Genomic DNA, 20,790 nt, shown 5'->3' with positions numbered 1-20,790 from the left:
GTAACTTGGTATTATTGGATTCCCAATGTCAAAAAGTTTACTACTTGTGCGTGCTCTAATCAAGAGGAAAAAAATAATTTATTTTTATTATATAGGGGTAATTTGAAAAACTTTTTATTGCATTATTAATTTTTTAATATGGATATTTTTTGTTAGGGTGACACTTATTATGGGACGGAAAGAGTAACTAATAAAACACAATCATAGCCATTTTATTAGACCAACACAGAATAAGTAAACTTATAGCCTGTTTGGCCAAGCTTATTTTTCCCCAAAAAATATTTATTTTTTCAATAAGTGCTTATTTGAAAAAAAAAAAAAAAAAAAAAGTGAGGTGTTTGGTCAAGCTTATTTTTCCCCAAAAAGTACTTATTTTTTCAATAAGTGCTTATTTGAAAAATAGAAAAAGTGAGGTGTTTGGCCAAGCTTATTTTTTCCCAAAAAGTACTTATTTTTTCAATAAGTGCTTATTTGAAAAAAAAAAAAAAAAGTGAGGTATTTGGCCAAGCTTTTAGGAGAAAATAAGTCTTTGAGCAAGTTCGTAAAAAAAAAACTTTTGCCCAAAAGCACTTTTTTGAAAAGTACTTTTGAAAAAAATACAAATAGAAGCACTTTTTAAAAGCTTGACCAAACACTAATGACTGCTCAAAAGTACTTTTTTAATTAATTGGCTAAACACAAACTGTTTTTGGCCAAAAGTGTTTTTTTGAAAAGTATTTTTAAGAAAAAATATTTTTTAAAATAAATTGATTTTAGAAGCTTGGCCAAACACGTTATTATACTAAATCATAGTACCTCAGGGCAAATGGACCATAGAATAATAATCTACTACTGAACTAGAATTATTGGTCGGTCTGCCACTTTTCCTCCTTCCGAATGTAACTTATTATATATATAATAATACAAAGAATTTTCACACCTTCCTTTCAAAATAAGTGTTTGAGAGGTTCTGCATAAATTCTCTCCCACAGTTCGATTACTTGTTCAAAAATGAACCGAGTTTGTAATTATTGGTATCTTTCCATAACATGAATCATGGGCACAAAATTTGTTTCATAAAAATATGTATTTCAAGAGTTGATCAAGTTTGTAATTTTATACTTCACAATATATTTGCAATTATTTGACTGTGTTTTTCTTTTTTGAAGATTGAAGCTGTGATTTGTTGTTTTCATTTTCTGAGGTATTTCTGATACGTATAAGGCTATTCATTTATTTGTAAAAGTATTATTGACGTTGTTTTCATTCTTTGATATCATTGGGAGGACAACACCCTTGGTCTTCAAAATTCAACAATTAATTATCTAGGTAAAATTTACTTTTTCGTATTTGGTTATATTCGTAAATTCTATTTGACATCTTCCTGCTTTCTCCTTGATCATTGGTATTGGGATACAAAAATTTGAGCTTAAAATAGTTGTAACCTTAAACCTCAGTTTATTTAGTGATGTTGTTACAAATTTTACTATGATAGGTCGTGATTTTTGACTTTCTTAAGAGTTCTCCAAGATAAAATTCCTTCGTGAGCAAATTAAAACTCTAATGAATATCTTATCATATCTTATTTTATATGTTTCTTGTTCAGCCTAGTTTTGAGTGAGACACATTTCTTCTTTCTCTTTAAAATTCTCTTTTATACTCTCTCCGTCCCAAAAAGATTGGTTTGGTTGACTTTCGACATAAAGTTTTTAAGAATAAAAGAATACTTTTTAAATGTGTAGTCCAAAACAAGTTCTTTTAAATATTTGTGGAAATTAGAAATCATCTCATAAAGTTTATATTGTTTCTAAATATAGAAAAGTCATAAATCTTTTTGAAGACTTAAAAATGAAAGAAAAGACAATCTTTTTGAAACGGAGAGAGTAATTTTTTTTAGAACTATTGGTATATAATGTTTGTTGAATAAATGAAAGAAATCCCGAGGAGTTACTAAATTGAAGAAAATTGGTACGTCGAAGGAAAATGTCACCATTTGAAGAGTACCTCAACAATGTATTGATCACTGGAACTTTCTACGTACTTGCCTCAACTCAATTACATATTGAGCATGAGATCAACTTCAAAGGCATTTTCTTTATTTTCTAAAAAAGATGATAGCTTTAACATTTAAGGGAATGCTAAGTTTGCTTAAGACATGCTTGATATCAAACTTTAACATTTCAACTGTAATAATTTTTTCTTTTAGAATATTTAGTTTTTTTGACAAAGTTTTATTATATATAAAAATAGTGACAATCTTTATTTGGATAATTTCTCCTACATAAAACACTATGGTGGTTAAGTACGCTCATCCCCTGATACATAGCTATCTCTTAATCATTGCGGCTTCGGATAATCAATAGGCGTGTTTATTGATTGATACGGTACACAGGTGGAACGCACATACACTGAAATTAATATTTATATTAAAAGCACGAAGGGCCTTAGAAATATTGATTAAACTTTTTGCCTTCATTAAAAGACTCTACAATAGACAAAATTGTCATTTACTATTTTGCTCAAATTATTATTTAATTATTTTTATAATATTAATGTAAGAACTCCTAATATACATACATATATATGTATATATATATACTAGTTACAAAATCCCGTGCTGTGTACGGGCCTAAATACAGGACAAAACACCTCTTTTGCTGCAGCAAACAAACCATTGCATCTATTAACTGCTAATTACGGTTCAACCAAGGGTATTTATGACATGATTAGTACATCCTAGTGCTCCTTACAACTTATGCCATGTTTAGCCTAGATATTAATATAGTTCGAATATCTATTTAAATGAATGATAGTATGGCATTTCCAGCATTTTATAGTCCAAAAGGCCAAACTCGGCTCATCTTTAAACTTCAGAGTTCAGAATCTCTAAATGATGCACCGCGTTTACAATTCTGAGCTTTCAGCGTGTTAACTATAACTAACACTCTTGCTCCAACATAACACCCCCCCCCCCCCCCACCACCACAAGCTCCTTCTAAATTAATTACCTGCCGTACCCCCTCGCCCAAAATTATTTACCCGACGCGCCCCTCTCTTCCAAACCTCTTTCTCCATGATATCATCGCAGTATATTTATATATCATGATACGACCGAAAGTAGCCCCATATGATACCGTCTCGCATATTTATATATCACGATAGTACCATGGTCCTGGGGAGTGTCTCATTGAAGGATCGAAACAAGCTTCCTTGATACCATCACAGTATACGTATATAAGACGACGGTATCATAGAAGAGTGTTTCATTGAAGGACTGAAGCAGTTCTTCATGATACCATCACGGTATATGAACATGATCATCCATAATACCATCTTAGTATATTTATATATATATATATATATATATATATATACCATGATGGTATCCTGGAGGATTAAGAGAAGGACTGAAGCATCTTCCATGACACTATATCAGTATATCTATATACCATGTTGGTATCGTAACTGGGGGCATCTCGAGTAAATATTTTTAATTTTTTCTGGGGGTACGAAAATAATGGAGGTATGAGCGGGTAATTTTTTTCATTTGAGGGGGCATCCGTGATCTTTTCCCTAATTTGTTCCAGTCAAATCATAAACTCAACTTTACTCCAAGAACATATTATCAATCTTACACTTGAGCTCCCATATCCTTCTGTTGAGTTTTTGGGTTTATGATAATTATCTAAGTAGTTTAAATAATTAACTTGTAATCAATAATGTAATTGTCACTAACTTTAATATCTGAAATAAAGATAAAATATTATTAAAAGAAACATGTTTAATCATATATTCCACGCGAGATAAATAAGTTTCTACTCGCAAATTTTAACCTTTCCTTTTCAAGTTAAGTTCATGGGCAAACATAATTATGATAACGATATTCGAAGAGTCTAATTTCAACTTTAACTTTAAATAATTTGTCACCTCAACTAAATATTATTTAAATGCCTAATAAATTTTGAATTTGAATCCTAACAATTTTTGTGGAAAATGTTAAAGGAAAATATTACAGAATGATGGAGCAAAGAAGAATTATTACGTGTCCTATGTGTGATATATATATATATATATATATATATATATATTTCGAACATTGAAAAGTCAAAATCCTTTAGCTTTGCTTTCCCGTATTACCAATGTTGATTACTTTTTCATATGTATTTAACAAGAAGGAAATACATCCATAATAACCCTAAAGATAGCTGCAAATGGTAAATATGAAAAAGTAGCTATAATTGGTTAGAATCTTTCAAAATATGGTGATTTTTGTAAGTTTCTCTGGGAAATTGACATGGCATAACTAACTCTAGTACATATATATTTAGATTTAGTAGCTACGGCTTTAGATTAATTACATTCTATAGCTAAGAGTAATATGTTAAATACAATTAATAGTTATATATATATATATATATGTTTAAAGTAAAATGCTTTATTATTACTGCCATCATCACTACCAACCCAACCACTACACCACTACCCTCCCATCTCTCTCTCTCTCCCCTCTTCCCCCCACTGCTTCAGTGAGGAGTTCCAGCTCCAGTGAATCAGAGCAGCCATGCCCACGACGACTCAAACCATGAACACCACTACTGTACAACCACCACGAACTCCACACCACCGCCACTGCCAGCCCCTTCCCTTTTTCCCTTTCTTCTCCAAAGATCTTCTTCTTAGATCCGAGTATTTGTCATCTTCTCCGCGTCTTCTCCATTTTGCTATTCATCGTTGACACTATGGTGCTCGTCCTTTTGTTATTTTCTTTCTCGGCCATCGGACTTTTCCGTATCCGACCGAAGTGTATTTACCAGATCTGACGGAAAATACACTGTATTTTCCAGATCTGATCGAAAAATACACAGGTCTGACATGAAGTGTATTTTGTAGATCTGGCCGAAAATATACACTGCATTTTCCATATTTGACCGGAAAATACACTATATTTGTTGTATACATACAGTGTATACAATGTTTTTCGCCTATATTTTGAAGAAGATCTTTTTATATACAAATGAATACAGTGAATTTAAAGTGTATACAAATGAATACAAGAATTTTATTTCTTGTATTAAGTATTTGAGTGTATTCGTTAATTTTTTTAGTACAAAATTCAGTGTTTGGGGGTGTATTTTGAAGGATATATTTTTGTATACAACTGATTTTAAATATAATAAACTGGATACAGTGTAAAAGTAGCTACAAATGAATATAGTTGAGTTGAATACATTTGACTTGAATACAACTTAGTTGAATACATCTGACTTGAATACAACGAATTTCGAATACAATCCGAATTTTTAATACAATCTACTGTAGCGCGTGAATACAATCTACTGTAGCTATGAAGTGTAGTTAGCTAAAGTATAGCTATGCCTAAAAAACCCCCTCAAAAAATATAGTCATTTATGTAAGTTCCCCAATAAAATTCTACACTTACGCTTGAAAGTTACCGTTAAGGGTGTGGGGGATAGATCCCTCCATTCTTAATTAGATGTCTCGGGTTTGAGACATGAGAATCGAGAAATCCTTGATAGGGAGTGAATTTCCTTTATATGGACCTTAGCACGTGGATTTAGATTTTCGGGCCAGTGGAAATCGAACACCAGATGAGTATACCTTGATGATTTTCTAATCTAGCGAATAGAGTGAGAAAAGATGAAATACAATGCATTAAAAACAAAGACAAACTGGGATACCTACTCTTAATTAATAGGCAAAGTGAGTCCCTTCATCCTAAACTAAAGAATTCAAAATCAATCAATTCTCCTGACGTAATCTACAATCAATTAGTTAACAACAGACCGCTCTATCACTGAGTTGCTGAGGAATAACAACAAATTCAATCTCACAGAGTTTAATTCCCATTTTCAACCCACGACCAATATGTGAGGTCAATGTTCAAAAGAAAAAAAAAAAAAGATTCAGAGTTACACCTAGCACCATTTTTCCAGAACAGAAAAGGAGAAAAAAACAGTAATAAGAAAAGGAAAGAAATCTTTGTAAAGGCAGCGTACTAGAAAAATCCGAAAAACACCTAATTAATACTCCCATTACCGAATACATTGGCAAGAGTCGGTATTGACCATTGACGATTTGAAATATTTCAAAAAAATCTTAGTAAAGGAGCACAACGAAGAATTTATTTTATTCTTAAACAATGCATAGGGAAAGAATCAAATGAATACAAATACACTTAACAATCATACAAGTAGTAGGCTAGCTTAGGAAAATCAATTTATAGATCCACAAACAGTTCTTATGATCCCATTTTGACCAGTTAGGGGACTGATATCTCCCATTCTAATCATGGCAGCCGCGAAATCAGAGGCAAATGCTCGAGGACTATTGCTATATTCCAAAACAATATTATCAGTGGATCCACCACTCAAGAGGACTTGATCCGATTGAAGAAGACCTTTTCTTTGCCTCAAGTTCTTGAAGTAGTTGTTATCTAATTGATTGGGTGTAACCAAATCAAGTGGAGCTAAGTTTCCATTTTGGTCTTCTTGAGGACACCTACGTCTTCTAGTGCTAGCAAATCCAGCATCGATGTCTGTTCCATTACTATAAATCCTATCACGGAAAAGGAAGCATTGCGCTTGACCTATTGAATGTGCTCCTAGAATAAATAAAATTTAAACCGTTAGAAACTTCTTATCTATACAAGTATATGATTGATAAAATTCTATATATGTTCATGAATTATTCTGATAAGTTTTTACCTGATAAAGCAACCATGTCCCTGTACTAAGACCCTTGTTGGCAAAGCCAGAAATAAGCCTATCAAGAGGATCAAAAGGACCAGGAAGATCAGTTTCTGCAAGAGTATGACTTTGGCTCTCTATTTATTGAGTTACTCAAAATTTTAGTATTGCCATTGATCCAAAGATTGTGTTAGGTGAAACCGCTCCACAAAATTGTAATCACGGGTTTGATTTTGAAATTTATATTTTTGTAAGTTAAAAAATTAATTTAACGTGTATAAATAATCTATCCAAAAAACACAAAGAAGCAAAAAGAATTGTGGTCGAAAATCAATACACTAAAAATTAGGCCAAGCTTACTCTTACTGATTGTGACAACTAGTTACTTATTCCTAGGTTGTCACGCAAGAAAGTGTTAGCTACTTTAACGGCCAAAGGAGCTCCCTTTATTCCGAATTAAAACAATCAGAGTCAATCAAAACTTCTCAGAATCTACAATCAACTGTTAACGTTGGATCCCTCTACTATTGCGATATTAACGATATTAAGGAATAACATGTGATTTGATTTATAAAGTTTAATTGTCGTTCTCAACCTATGACCAATATGTGAGGTCAACGTTAAAAAAATCTATAGAAGGGCATTGTCAAAGACAAGATGGTGCATGGGTATGACATTAATTGTCAACTAAAGGGAGCAAGGAACAGCCATAGACACCTAACCAAAATCTATTTCGAGGCATTTGTAAATAACAAACACAAAAAAGGAAGAAATCTTTGTGAACGAAGCTTATTAGAAAATTCCAAAAAGCACCTAATCTAATATTCCTATTACCTAACACATTGGCAAGAGTCGGTATTGACTATTTCAATATTTCTTTTGAAAAAAAAAACCAAAAAATTAGATGCCGCTTTCTGTCTAACAATTCCAAAGTCCATTTTCTAAATAAAAAAAAACAATTCTAAAATCCAACTTCTATAGCGTGGCGTTCTGTACAAGCTGCCTCTATCCATTTTCTACCAACCATCTTATTTTGAAAATTTAACACAGGATTTTTTTCTTTTTCTCCCGATAGGTCCGGTAATGGATTGGGTCTGACTAATAATTTAGATTCGCACAGGATAAATCACTCCCTATCAAAGATGATTCCTTTCTTATATTTAGAACCCAAAATTTCTGGATAAGAATGGATAACTACTTACCACCTCTCCACAATTTTTTGAGTTAAAATTGTTAATTAAAAGGCACAACTAAAGGTTTTTCCAATCTCCCTCCCCCACCCTTTGATTCAAAAGGTATTAATTAGTTAAAATATTGTTTTTAGAGTGATTAAATATATTACTCAATCTTTTCAAAATAAAAGTATATTATTAAAAATTGCATTAAAATACTATAAATAATATACTTTATAGTTCTTAAAATGTTAACTCACTTTAATAAAACGTTTTCTGATTTTTTTGTTTAAATAATGCATTTGTTCTTGGACATTTTGGAATCTTTTGAAAGACCAGCCAGCTAAGAGCCCACATTGGGATTTCTTTTTATGTCACGGACTCACCGGAATTTCACTTGTCAACCAATATGTTATTGGAAAATGACATTCAACCATTACAATACACAATAAATTATTTAACTCATGAAGTACTTTGACCTTTGCAGCCTTTGCTGGAGAGCCGGAATTCGCTCAAGTGAAGGGGCCCTCAATTAAAAGATAAGTTTCATTCGCGGCAATACATAAATTTTCAAATTCAAATTTTGCAAGAAAATGGGATGACGTTTGCCAGAAAGCTTAGAGTGCATAAGACCCTTTAGGGGCGACTTTCAAAACATACCATTTTCTGTGAGAAATGACAGGCCAATAGACGATAGCCGATGTCACTAGCCTTAACTTCTTTATCTACTTGAAAGACAGCGCAACATATAACCTTGGCAAAACTAGGATAAAATTATGACCTACCCAACCCACTAAATTTTGAACGGTTGTTGACTTGCCTATTTATTGAAAATTGGGGTGAAGTTGCACAAATTGATCCGCGAGAAACTTTATCAAAATATTTTTTTCGTTTGGTTTGTTATATATAGTCATGATAAAGAAAAAAATTTATTAGGCATTTCAATTTATAAAAGAACAAAGAAAGATATTAAAACTTAGTAAAAATTAGATGGGTTGGGTTATGACCTCCTTTTTAGCCATTTTAACCCAATTCGTTTCACCCAAGTAACTTTTAGCTAGGCGGGTCAATGACCCGACCCGCCATTTTATTAAAGCATTCGATTTAACCCACCCAAATTAATTCAATCAAATCCGTGCATTTGACGCCCGGCCCCTAAGTGTAACTAAGAAGATAGAGCCTTTAAAATATGGATAGTCAATGGACAAATCAAATAATAGCAAGACAAAAGCTAGCAATAACGCGGATGGCAATTGGAAGCCAATAGTGACCACAAAAAGGTTTAAAATAACAAGTCATGATTTGATGTCAGTAACTTGAAATCACGTTGATTTAAAGTTGGATTTTGTTTGGACATGTAATTTAGATTTCTTAAGTTATATGTTTTTTCAGACACATAAAAATTTCAGAATTTGTGAAAACTATCAAAATTTTCCCAACTCTTATACTATCTTACCAAATGAGAAAATCATAGTTAACAAATAAGATATCGAAATATCCTAAGACGCCGCAATAATAAATCATACATTTCAATGTTCCTTTTATGCTTGCAATTACATGTTCTTACAAACTTTCAAATACAAATAATTTTATAAAGATTCACTAGTCCAAAAAATCAACAATGTAACTAGTTATTCTTTAATATAATCCTTTCATAGGGTATGACCAATACTTCATGTCGAATATGGAAAAATTAGTCCATGAAAATACAACCAACACAACCCATCCATGTTTGGGCGTATTATTGACCCGCCTATATATGAGCTCAGTTCATTTCAGCTGATATATAGGACAAATTGTAGAGGGATGGAGGTTGATATGTAATGAAGGGTTTAGATAATGTCAAGTGGAGAAATCTGATAGTAGTAGACCTCCATTAATTGTTAGTGGCACGAACAAACCAAATGTGTCACGGCGATATCATAAATGAAAGCAACTATTAACGAGTCGCATGGATGAGCCATTTCTGATAGTTCGATGGCATATTTGATTAAGCCTGTCAAGTGGGACGGACCATTTAAACGTGGGCCACAAGGGGCCGGACTGGGGGAGGGAAAAGGGTGTCCGGCCCAGCCCCTACCCGGATAGGGGCTACACCTCGGGCTAACCGGGCAGGGCTAGGTTTTAGTTAGTGGGCCGGGCCTTTTTTTTTTTTTATGTTTTTGTTTTTTAAGTTCTAATACAAAAATAGACATTTACATTTACTGATAATAATAAAATTAACATTTACATCTAATGATAAAATTGCTAAACTAAAAAAAAGTTTAGTCATTGCAAATTCAAAAAGCTAGCCGTTGTAAATTTAAAAAACTAGTCATTGCCAATTTTATTTGAACCCCTAAATTTATGAATAACTACACTTTGGTCATATTTTCAAACTATAAATACCTCTCCATTCTTCTTCATTTTTACACAATTCTTCCACAATTCTCTCTTTATCTAAATTTGCCATTCAACTAGTGTACATTACTGCTTTTAACTTCCATGGATAATCTTTCACCTCCACCTTCTCCTTGAGTTCGAAGATCAACTTCAAGTGCGGTGTGGATGCATTTTGAGCGAGTAAACGAGGAACATGTTAAATGTCAAAATTGTAGTGACATATATCTCCATAACTCCGAGCGCCGGGTATTAGCCTACTAGGGGGTGGGGGGTGGAGGGGGGTACCGGTGTGTTGGTAGGCACTTGTGAAAAGGCACGAAATTGAACTTTGAAGTTTATCTCTTCTTTACATTATTTCGCCGTTCAAGTTTGTATGTTTTGAATTTGTAATGTTATCAATTTAAGTTTTAATTTTTATTTTAAATTATTTATGTAAATGTTGATATGTCTATTTGACTAGACACGAAGTTTAAGATAGAAGTGAAGACTTTCAAACTTGTGGTGTTAAATGAGTCACATATATTTTGTGTGGCTATAAATCATTGCATAAAGATAACTTGTTTCCAAATATAGAAAGGGTTCATTCCTTTTAGCACGGACTAATAAAGAAATAGGTTCACGTAAAGTGAAACGGATGGAGTATTATATTTGATATAATCTACATATCCATAGTACATATGACATGCTAATGGAATTTTAACTTTTATATAAAACTATCACAATCTAATATATATTGAAAATGTATCAAAGGTATATTTGTTGAGAAAACAAGATTGTCTAGCTTTAAAATATAATTAAAAAAAAAAAAAACTAAAGTGCTCCTAAAAAAGAGACTCCTAATTTATTAGGATACAATGTTTTTAAAATATTTATTATTAGTAACAAATGTAGTACTTACCTTTTTTAAAATTTTTTTGAAGTGGAACGAACGGCAGGGTGCCACAATTGAGCCATCACACAGGTTCTTGGTTGGCCGGGCTAGGGGCTTGTCCACCTTGTCCAGCCCAGCCTCCTAATAAATCCCACCTAGCCCAGCCCCTTACACCTCTTAGTGGGTTCGGGCCGGACCGATGGCGGGCTGGGTTTATCGGGCCAGGTTCGAGCCGGGCCGTATATTTGATTAGTAATTCATACAATTGTATTAACTCAAAATCCAATTTTAGTAGCAATGCTCAAATTAAAAATAATTAAACCCCTATAATTTAAAAATCTTAAATTCGCTACTGTCTTAAGTCATTTTGAAGTCTCTTCAGAGGTATTTAGCAGGAGAATTTGTAATAACATTTATCTTCACCACAAGCCAAAATGTTGCCTTCACCTAGACTATTCATTTTTAAAGAAATTAATCTTTGATTAATCTTTTGTACATCCTTGAAGTCCTAAAAATGAGCCAGACATTTAGAACTGATGTTTGTTTTCAAAAGCTGATAGATTCTTTAAATATTCGTTGCTTTTTAACTTTTGAAAAAATCGAAAATTAATCTATAGGAGTTTTCAGTTTTGTTAATTTTTTCTCTAATGGTATTTTGTTATAAAAACTAAAAAGAAGTTTCTGAAATCTTTTTCCACCTGTTTTTTGAAGCAAAATTCGCCCCTACAAGTGTTTTTTATCGCGGCAGATACACATGCCAAAGAGAAATCAGAGAATAAGAATCATTTAATGGAACTTGTTTTTAGACAGTGCATAATGTTATATCAAATGTCAAATATGAAAAGATGTAGCTGCCGTAGTGTTATATCAAATGTCAAATATGAAAAGACAAATTCAAACAACTTACTAAATGTTTTGTAAAGTAAATATGTAAACCTTTATAGGGTAATATGATATTAAGCATCAAGGTATATTCCAGATGTAAAATTGAAAGAAATATGACTATCTCCACATATCACAAAGACAAAAACAACACAAACTATTTGTAGCCATAGTCCAGGCAGGCAGGTACCATCGAAGACCATTAATCATTTGAGTTATCAGATTGTGGTATTTTTAAGTATAAGGCTGTATACGGATAAAACAGAGGATGCAGACACGCTTGGTTTCCCGTTGTTATGGTTTTGCTCGATCACAGTGCGATCGTCTCCCCGGGAACGAGGCTTTGAGTTCAGGCTGGGATGAGGCGATAAAGGAAGGGCGATTGACTGCCATTAGCGCAAGACCGAAATATCCGTCTTCAACCGGATATTTCGGCGTCGATCTCGGCAATACAACTGTCACCAGATTTACTTGCTTTATTTAGAATTGTACTAGGGCTGAAACTCCTCTACTATATAAAGAGGAGGTTATCATTCATAAAGGGGGTGGATAATAGCAAGGAGAGAAATAGTTTACATCAACAATCATAAGAATCTTATTAAATCCGTTCCCATCTGTTCTTAAGTTCATTTTTATTATACCTCGTGAGAGTTCGTAACAAAAGGGTATCGACCTCGGTTTCTATACCCGAGGCCATACACACTTAACAATTGGTTAGATCTGCTTCTCTGTTCATTTATTGACATATCTTGCTATTTAATCTTGAATTGAATTTAGCCACATATCTTTGGCATCACGTACAAATTTATTTGTTCTCCGTTTTAAGGTTAAACAAAGGCGGAAGGAGGGTATTTTTGAGGTTAAAATAAAGGTTGAGTGTATTTTTAGACTAAAAGGTAGAAGGAGGGGTATACTTGAGCTAAAAACAAAGGTTGAGGATATTTTTAGACTAAAAGGTGAAAAGATGATATTTGTGAGCCACTTTCCATACGTTTAGGTATTTTTAACACTTCTATGTTGTTTTTATTATTTCCTTTTCTTAGATTATGCATATTACAAAAAAAATCTATGGAGGATGGCATTAGCTTGATTTATTATTTTTAGCTTTGAGGATATAGAGAGATTGTTAAATGCTGTGCTTCCATCCATATTCGTAGATTGCCAACCCGTGAACTAATTGTGGTAAAATGATAAAAAATTAACCCCACTTAGGACTCATTTGGTTGCACTCAATGGATGTTTGAATCTGAATGGTTCAGACGTTAGGTCATTGAGTTTATTTGGTTACAATTAAATCTAAGCACTTATTTGGTCTAAATAGGTCTTAATCATTAAGATCTTGAATAAAGTCTTAATCATTAAGATCTTGAACAAAGTCTTAATATCATTAAAAAGTATTTTTGTATGGAAATTCATTAACATCACTCTGTCCACAACCCAGCTCCACCCCACCCTATCACCACCCGCCCCGCCCTCTCTCTACCCCTCACCCACCATCACAAACCACCTTTGCTATCACATTCACCACCCCACCCACCCACTCCCTCTCCACCCCTTACCCCACCACCATGGACCATCTCTGCCATTACAATCACCACCCTCACCACCCATCCCATCACCACTAGCCACCATTACCGTCACGACCCAACCGATGAGGCCATGATGGGCACCCGAAGCTAACCTACCGAGCACTATAAAACATACATACATCTCATATTCATGCACGAGCGGGCCATTGTGCTAGCTAATATATGTCATAGTCTACAGGGACACTAGCCCGAAAGAGCTACATATATATATATATATATATATATATATATATATATATATATATATATATATATATATATATATATACATACATACATACATACATACATACATGTCATCAAACCGGGCCCATGCTATCAAAATAACAAAATATGGACCGGAAAAGTCATAGAACATCTAACTATGCATATCTGTCTACGAGCCTCTACTGGAGTACATAACATAATAAGAACAGAACAAGACCTTGCCATACCCATCTGTACACAAGGAACAATACCAACTGGACTGCAACTCCGGAACAAGTGGAGTGCCCCTGTGCAACCGCTGAGAAGGCAGCCTAAGAGTCTGAACAGTCTCCTTGTCTACCTGCAGAACGCAACGTCTACAAACAAAAGGAGGTCAGTATGAATAATGTACTGAGTATGTAAGGCATGAATAACAACATAATATAAAGATATGGAAAGTAACATGGGATAAGAGAGATAACCTGTACATCTGAATGCCTTTTAAGGCGGATATCATGCATGCTTAGCTTTTAAAAAAAAAAACATTTTTCATACATATATAATATAAACACATTCTTCCGTGTGTGTATAGCCCGATCCATAAATGCTAGTGTTGCGGAACGTGTAGCCCGTTCCATATATCATATCATCCCGCGTCCAGGGTATCATTATAACCCGCCCACTATAGTGGTGTGCACATCTACGTGCCTGCCCGACCAACTATGAAGCGGCGCGGTGTGAGAAAATACAGACTATAGAGCGACGCGGTGTGAGAAAATACATACGTATATATAAAACATGCATGAGAGCCCAAATGAAACGTTACCACTCTATCGAAGTGACATAAGGTTGGTAAACCTCCGATTTCTATTATGGAATCATAATCATCGCTATATTTCACCTTAAAAGAACAATTATTATAAGATGAGATCAATAACAATGAATAAAATCAATAATCATGTAACAAGCTCAATAATATCATGAAAACACCAAGAACTTTAAGCTTTGGTATCTTTAGAAATAGAATCATCATAATCATCATCATCATTACCATCATCATCATAGAGAATATTTGTCAACAATATCATGAGAACCTTGAGAATTATGAGCTTCTAGCATTTCTAGGAATAGGAATATTGTGGATATCATGTATAGCTTCACAACAAAGGAATCATCCTTCCAAGCTTGTAAATCTACATTCAAGATGATTCGCACTAAGGGTAAGTCATTTAAGCACTTATAAGGTCAAACTAGATTAATAAATGAGCTAACGAAAATTTGGCAAAGATTTCCCCTTATATCCACTATCACCTCAACATATTCAACAGTCCCACAATAACAACAACAAGCTTACAAAAGTCCTTAAATACTTCTTTCACTATCCGTATAAAGAATACACACCAAACAACCCAAAGTATTCCAATATACACTTTCTTTCTTCCCAACCAAGGAGTATAATCCCATCAACACACCAACAACATTAGTTATTACTCATATTCATGGAAATTAACTTAAAAATTCAGCCACAAGAAGCTCGAAACAGTCCTTGAACTCAACATAGTTTCTAACTCATGTTTGGACTTCTCCTCACCTTTTCTTTCTTCAATCAAGTTGCATAATTTTCAAACAACATCAATAATATCATACCCAGGAATTTGCATTCAAACTAGTCTCAAATCCATCTAAAACTTCTTTTCAAATTCAATTCATAGCCAACCACTACAACATAACACTTTATGACTTTTACCCATAACTCTTTCCACTTTTAAGACTTGCTAAACCTTCAAATCAACTTAACATAAGGGATAGGATGAAGAACATACCTTATATTTGGAGAACTTCAACTCATACAACTTGTTCCAAGATCAAGTTCACCACTACTCCATGTAGAAGCAAGAACAAACACTTTTTATGAACTGGTTGAGGGTTTTGGAGTTTGATCTTCTCTTGAATTGATTTGGGGTGTTCATGGATGTTAGAGGGAACTTAGAGAGACATTAGGGATTTATTTTGGTGAAAAATGAGGCCCAAGACTGGGGAAATCAATATATAGTTGGTTCATCGACTTAAATTTTCAAAATTCGGGGCAAAGTACGGGTTACTGTTCATCCCATACTTTCAAGTACGTGCTACTGTTCATCCCGTACTTGGAGGTAAAAATTTTCAACTTTCTGGAAATTTCGGGTAAGGTACATCCAAAATGTACGGGACGTACATTTTTGTACAGGCCGTACTTTGTCCCGTACTTATCAGAATTATGATCTGTCAGTTGCGTTGGAAAGAAGACTCGCTGAACTTCAATTTGCATAGGTTATGAATTCCGTAACTCTTCATATTCTAGGGATATGCTCCTCTCAAGTTGGACCAAAATTTCTATCCAAAATTTTGCCAAGTTTTCCCAAAGTTTTGACAAAGTTAATTCCTTCAATTCGCTTGATCCCGGAACTTTTAGACACTTACTTAACACTCGTTAAAATTATTCTTTAACCTTATAAGGATTCCACGACTTCTCCGAGCTTATGTTATTTGCTTACGACGTAAATGGCGCCAATTTTTTTTTTTTTTTTTTTGAGGTGTAACAATTACTACTACCATCAACCACCCCCTCACCATCCCAACCCTAGCCCACCCCAACCACCACCTACCTACCTACCCCTACCCACCCATCACCCATCCACCACTCCCACCGTCCTATCACTAATCACATTTGTCATCACAACAACCACCACCGTCGTCAACCACCAGTCACCACCACCATCCACCTCTGCCATCACAACAACCATTGGCAATCACTATCGCTGGCAACCACTACTATCAGTCGCTACCATACCTACAACCTCCATCATTATAATTATATCAATAGCACCGCCGTCTATACAACCACCACTGTCATCGACGCCACTATCACGACTCTCAGCCATTGTTATCACTGTAGTCAATCCTTACCACTAACCACCTCTACCATCATAACTAGCACTGCCATGAACTACCGCCAACACTATCGTCAATCACCACACATTGTTCAGCCGCCACCACTAACACTGTCAATTACAAACACCAACCAATTCCATCATCACAATCATCACTTTGCCAAGTATCGTTCCCACCAACCACCTACACCGTTACTATTCAAAAATCTTTAATTCCATAAATGTTTCATTTTTTATCCAATAATAATTTTATTTTATTAGATTTATATTTATTTTCTTATATTTACTTGCTTTTTAATTTGAATTGTATATTTATTATGTTCAAAAAAATGCATTATACACACTCAGATATTGAAAAGCAAAAAGTCTTAATCATTCAATATTCGACCAACATCTTAATCATTCGTACGTGCTTATGTACGTCTTAATATTAATAATAACAAATGAGGCCTTAGATGGTTACGTCAGATTAATAGATGCATAACATGTGCTTGCATATATATAGCACTTATTTTAGCAATATCATGGTTAATTATTGCATATTTTTCACCTCATAAAATTGTGTAACTATAGTAAGTTAATATAATTTGGTATAAACACTTGATGCTGGTAAGTTCTTACCGTGAAAAAACTACATGCCCCTCTTACTTTCATACTATAATCCTCCTATTTATATTTACTTATATAATGTGATCCCACACAAGTACATTGTGTCAATGTACATATCTGCACATTTTTTTCTTATTTTTGTATAATTATATTTAAAGAATAAGACGAGAGAGCACATTGTCAATCTCGATCTAAATTAAATAAAAGCGTTTCCTCTAACAATCTAAATTTACAAATAATAGATGTAAAAACATAAGAAGATTAACGGTAATTCTGTAACAAAGGATCTAACATTACCAGTTCTTCAATTTGATCAGGATAAAAAATAATCTTGTAGAAGCGAGGTCTACCATCTCTATTGATGCTATTAGTTCCACTCTTTCTAAGTCTCACCATTTCGGCCTTTCCTCTGCCAATTTTTTATTCCAGTGAATGTTAAGTTGACGATATGAAGCCTTGAATATATACATAGCTTCAATGGGATTAACACAATTTGCTAATTTATCAATTAAAATAATTTACTAATTGACATATTATATCAACTGGTCCAGATTTCTTTGAAACATCAATTGCTTTCTGGATTTCATCATTTGATGAAATTTTCAAGTTGATGTTCTTGGATTAAAAAAAAAGAATCATATATGTTTTATTAACTCTTTTGCAATCCATCAATTCCAAAGTCCAATCTTATAGCTGTGGCATTCTAAACAAGGTAGAGGTGCTTGCACAATTCATTTTCTACAAACCAACCTATTATGAAAATTAACCACATGATTCTTTTTGTTTTTTCCCGATGTCCGCGGCCGCTAATTGCTTGGGTCCGACTAAGAAGATTAATAGTAATTCTGTAGTTCATTAGACTTTTGTTCTAATATTATCCTATCGTTAAGAAAACATGAAATGATTTGCTAGCGACAAGAATATGAGTGAACCAAAAGTACAACAAAAGAACAAAATTGAACAATTTCAAATTATACCTGGACAAACTTAAACTTCTTTTTCTTTTTTTCAGAAAAAGCTCAAATCTGCCATCGAACTATTGGAAATGACTCATTTATGCCACTTGTCAATAGTTGGCTCATTTATGTCATCGCCCCAATAGTTTGGCTCATTTATGCCATTGTAGTACCAAAATGGCTCATCTATGACATTTTTCATTAATGTCAGTTTTACAATACTAGATATGACACAGCCGCCAACTAGAGTTCCACACTGTTTAATTAAAACCAACACACATTAAATCATTTTATTGTAAAACCGGCGTTAATGAAAAATGGCGCAACTGCAAGTCCATTGCCTCGGGGAATGCATATGTCCGTACCACCCATGCCGCATCTTCTCCCATGGTCCGTAGTCGCTTTTTGTTTGCAAATATTAAAGATTGAATAAATTGTACATTTTATGTTAATATTATATATATATTTTTTGGTATTATTTTCTTAATGGTAATTAGTTAGCTTAGTCTTTATTATTTTCATGTAAATATATTTTGGATCGTCGTTCATTAATAACTCGTTCGACATCCTAAATTAATTGTAAAAAAATTCTCGACATATTCGAAATAAAGCAGTGCCTTGACTAAATAATAAAACGCTTCAGCGAAAATCTTATAAAATAGAACACTTAAACCTAACGATAACAAGTTTCCAAACAAAACTTGCTTCGAGGCACTTTGTAACCCCTAAAATGACGACCTAAATGTTTAGGTATACTTGATGTATTGAGCCTACATTATGGTTCGCAGAAAAAGATATCGTGTTCTATATAAAATATCGATATTCCGGTTTTGAGACATGACTAATATTTAGTTAAAGCATGGAAAAAACCAATTTCAAAACTTTAAAATTATATAAAGCTAACTCCTATCGCGAACAAAATTAGTGCTTAGGACATTGCATTAATTAAAGTCTATCGCAATGCGCTAAATTTGGCAAAAGAATATCTGTAACTTTTTTTGTGTGAGTTATTTTGGTTCCAAAGACTACAATATGGGTCATTTAATTTGCGGACTCAAAGTGGTACCTACTTTAACGGCCAATGGAAATCAAATCTCCCCAGAATCTACAATCAACCGTTACTAAGCTATTATGGAATTAATAACATGTGATGCGATTTATAAGTTTAATTGTCGTTCTCAACCTATCAACAATATGTCAGGTCAACGTTAAAACGGCAATGTCAAAGACATGATGGTGTATGAGTATGACAATAACCAACTAAAGGCTGCGAGGAACAATAGTAGAAACTTAACCAAAATATATGTCTAGGCATTTGTAAATAACAAACACAAAAAGGGAAAGAAATCTTTGTGAAGGAAGCTTATTAGAAAACTCCAAAAAGCACCTAATTGATACAAAATAATAAAGCAATGAGGCCTGGTGAAAGATGGTTATATATCTTTATTTCTCTACAGTGATTCTATACAAATAGAGAAGCTAACTTAGTAGCCAAAGTTACAAACCCTAAAGTTTTTCCTAAAGATAGACATCCATAATTAAATAATATTTATAACACTTGATATCTATTTTGGTTAGATAATGTTCGTTAAAACCTTACTAGAAAAAACCTGGGAAAAAAAAATCTAGTGAAGGAAAAAGAGTACACATTTCTAATAATACGCTATTTGGTTGCCTCATTAAAAACCTAAGAAAAAACCCGGGACAAAAACCTTGAAAGGAAAAAGAGTACAACGCGCATTAACTCCCCCCGACGAGAACTTCAATCCAAAACTTGAATCTTCACATCTTCACTCGAAAGTTGCAAGTTAGACTTGGTGAATAAATCAGCCATATTATCACTCGAACAATTTGTTGCACCTTGATATCACCATTCTTTGGAGCTCGTTTGTGAAGAACAACTTTGGTGAAATGAGCTTTGTCCTTTTATGAATCCACTTTTTAGTTGGACTATGTATGTTGTTGCATCTTCATATAGAGTTGCATCAAGATATAATATTGTCCACTCCAAGTGCATTCGCTTTTTAAATAAATGTTATCTTTATATGATTTGTGTCATATAAAAACAACATCGTATGACCATAATCCTTCATAGTCATAGCAAAATATATAAATGCATCAATTATAAGGTTATGGCACTGTAAAAAATTATGCAAATTTATCATTTCAACTTCTTTCAATGATAATAAATTGCTTTTGAGAACTCTTCAAGAGTTTTAATAATATTCAAGTAATCAACTTGCACCAACAATATGATCTTTTGATTTTCACAAAGTCATAAGGACAAATAGAGTCATTTGTGCCCTTAGTTAGTAAATATTCATTAAGGTGATAGAATCGCATTCACCTTGCTTCACTTAATTCATATAACAATTATGAACAAATTTCTACAACTTGTATATGCTTCAAGCATTTAAAATTCTTCAGGAATTTTCATATAATTTTGTCAAGTAATTCATATAGGTCAGTGACAACATCTATTTCTATTTACATATGTGACATCTTCTCGGTGTCCGGACAAAGAATA

General features: G+C 33.5%; 1 pseudogene; it reads right to left on the bottom strand.

Moving 5' to 3' along the window:
• Nucleotides 1-6,103: 6,103 nt before the first annotated feature.
• LOC132061603 (lignin-forming anionic peroxidase-like) lies at nucleotides 6,104-16,689 on the bottom strand (annotated as a pseudogene).
• Between the last annotated feature and the right edge of the window lie 4,101 nt (nucleotides 16,690-20,790).

The sequence above is a fragment of the Lycium ferocissimum genome, chromosome 6 (genome assembly GCF_029784015.1).
Source record: "Lycium ferocissimum isolate CSIRO_LF1 chromosome 6, AGI_CSIRO_Lferr_CH_V1, whole genome shotgun sequence".
In the NCBI taxonomy this organism is placed as follows: Eukaryota; Viridiplantae; Streptophyta; class Magnoliopsida; order Solanales; family Solanaceae; genus Lycium; species Lycium ferocissimum.
This window is presented reverse-complemented; position numbering and strand designations above follow the sequence as displayed.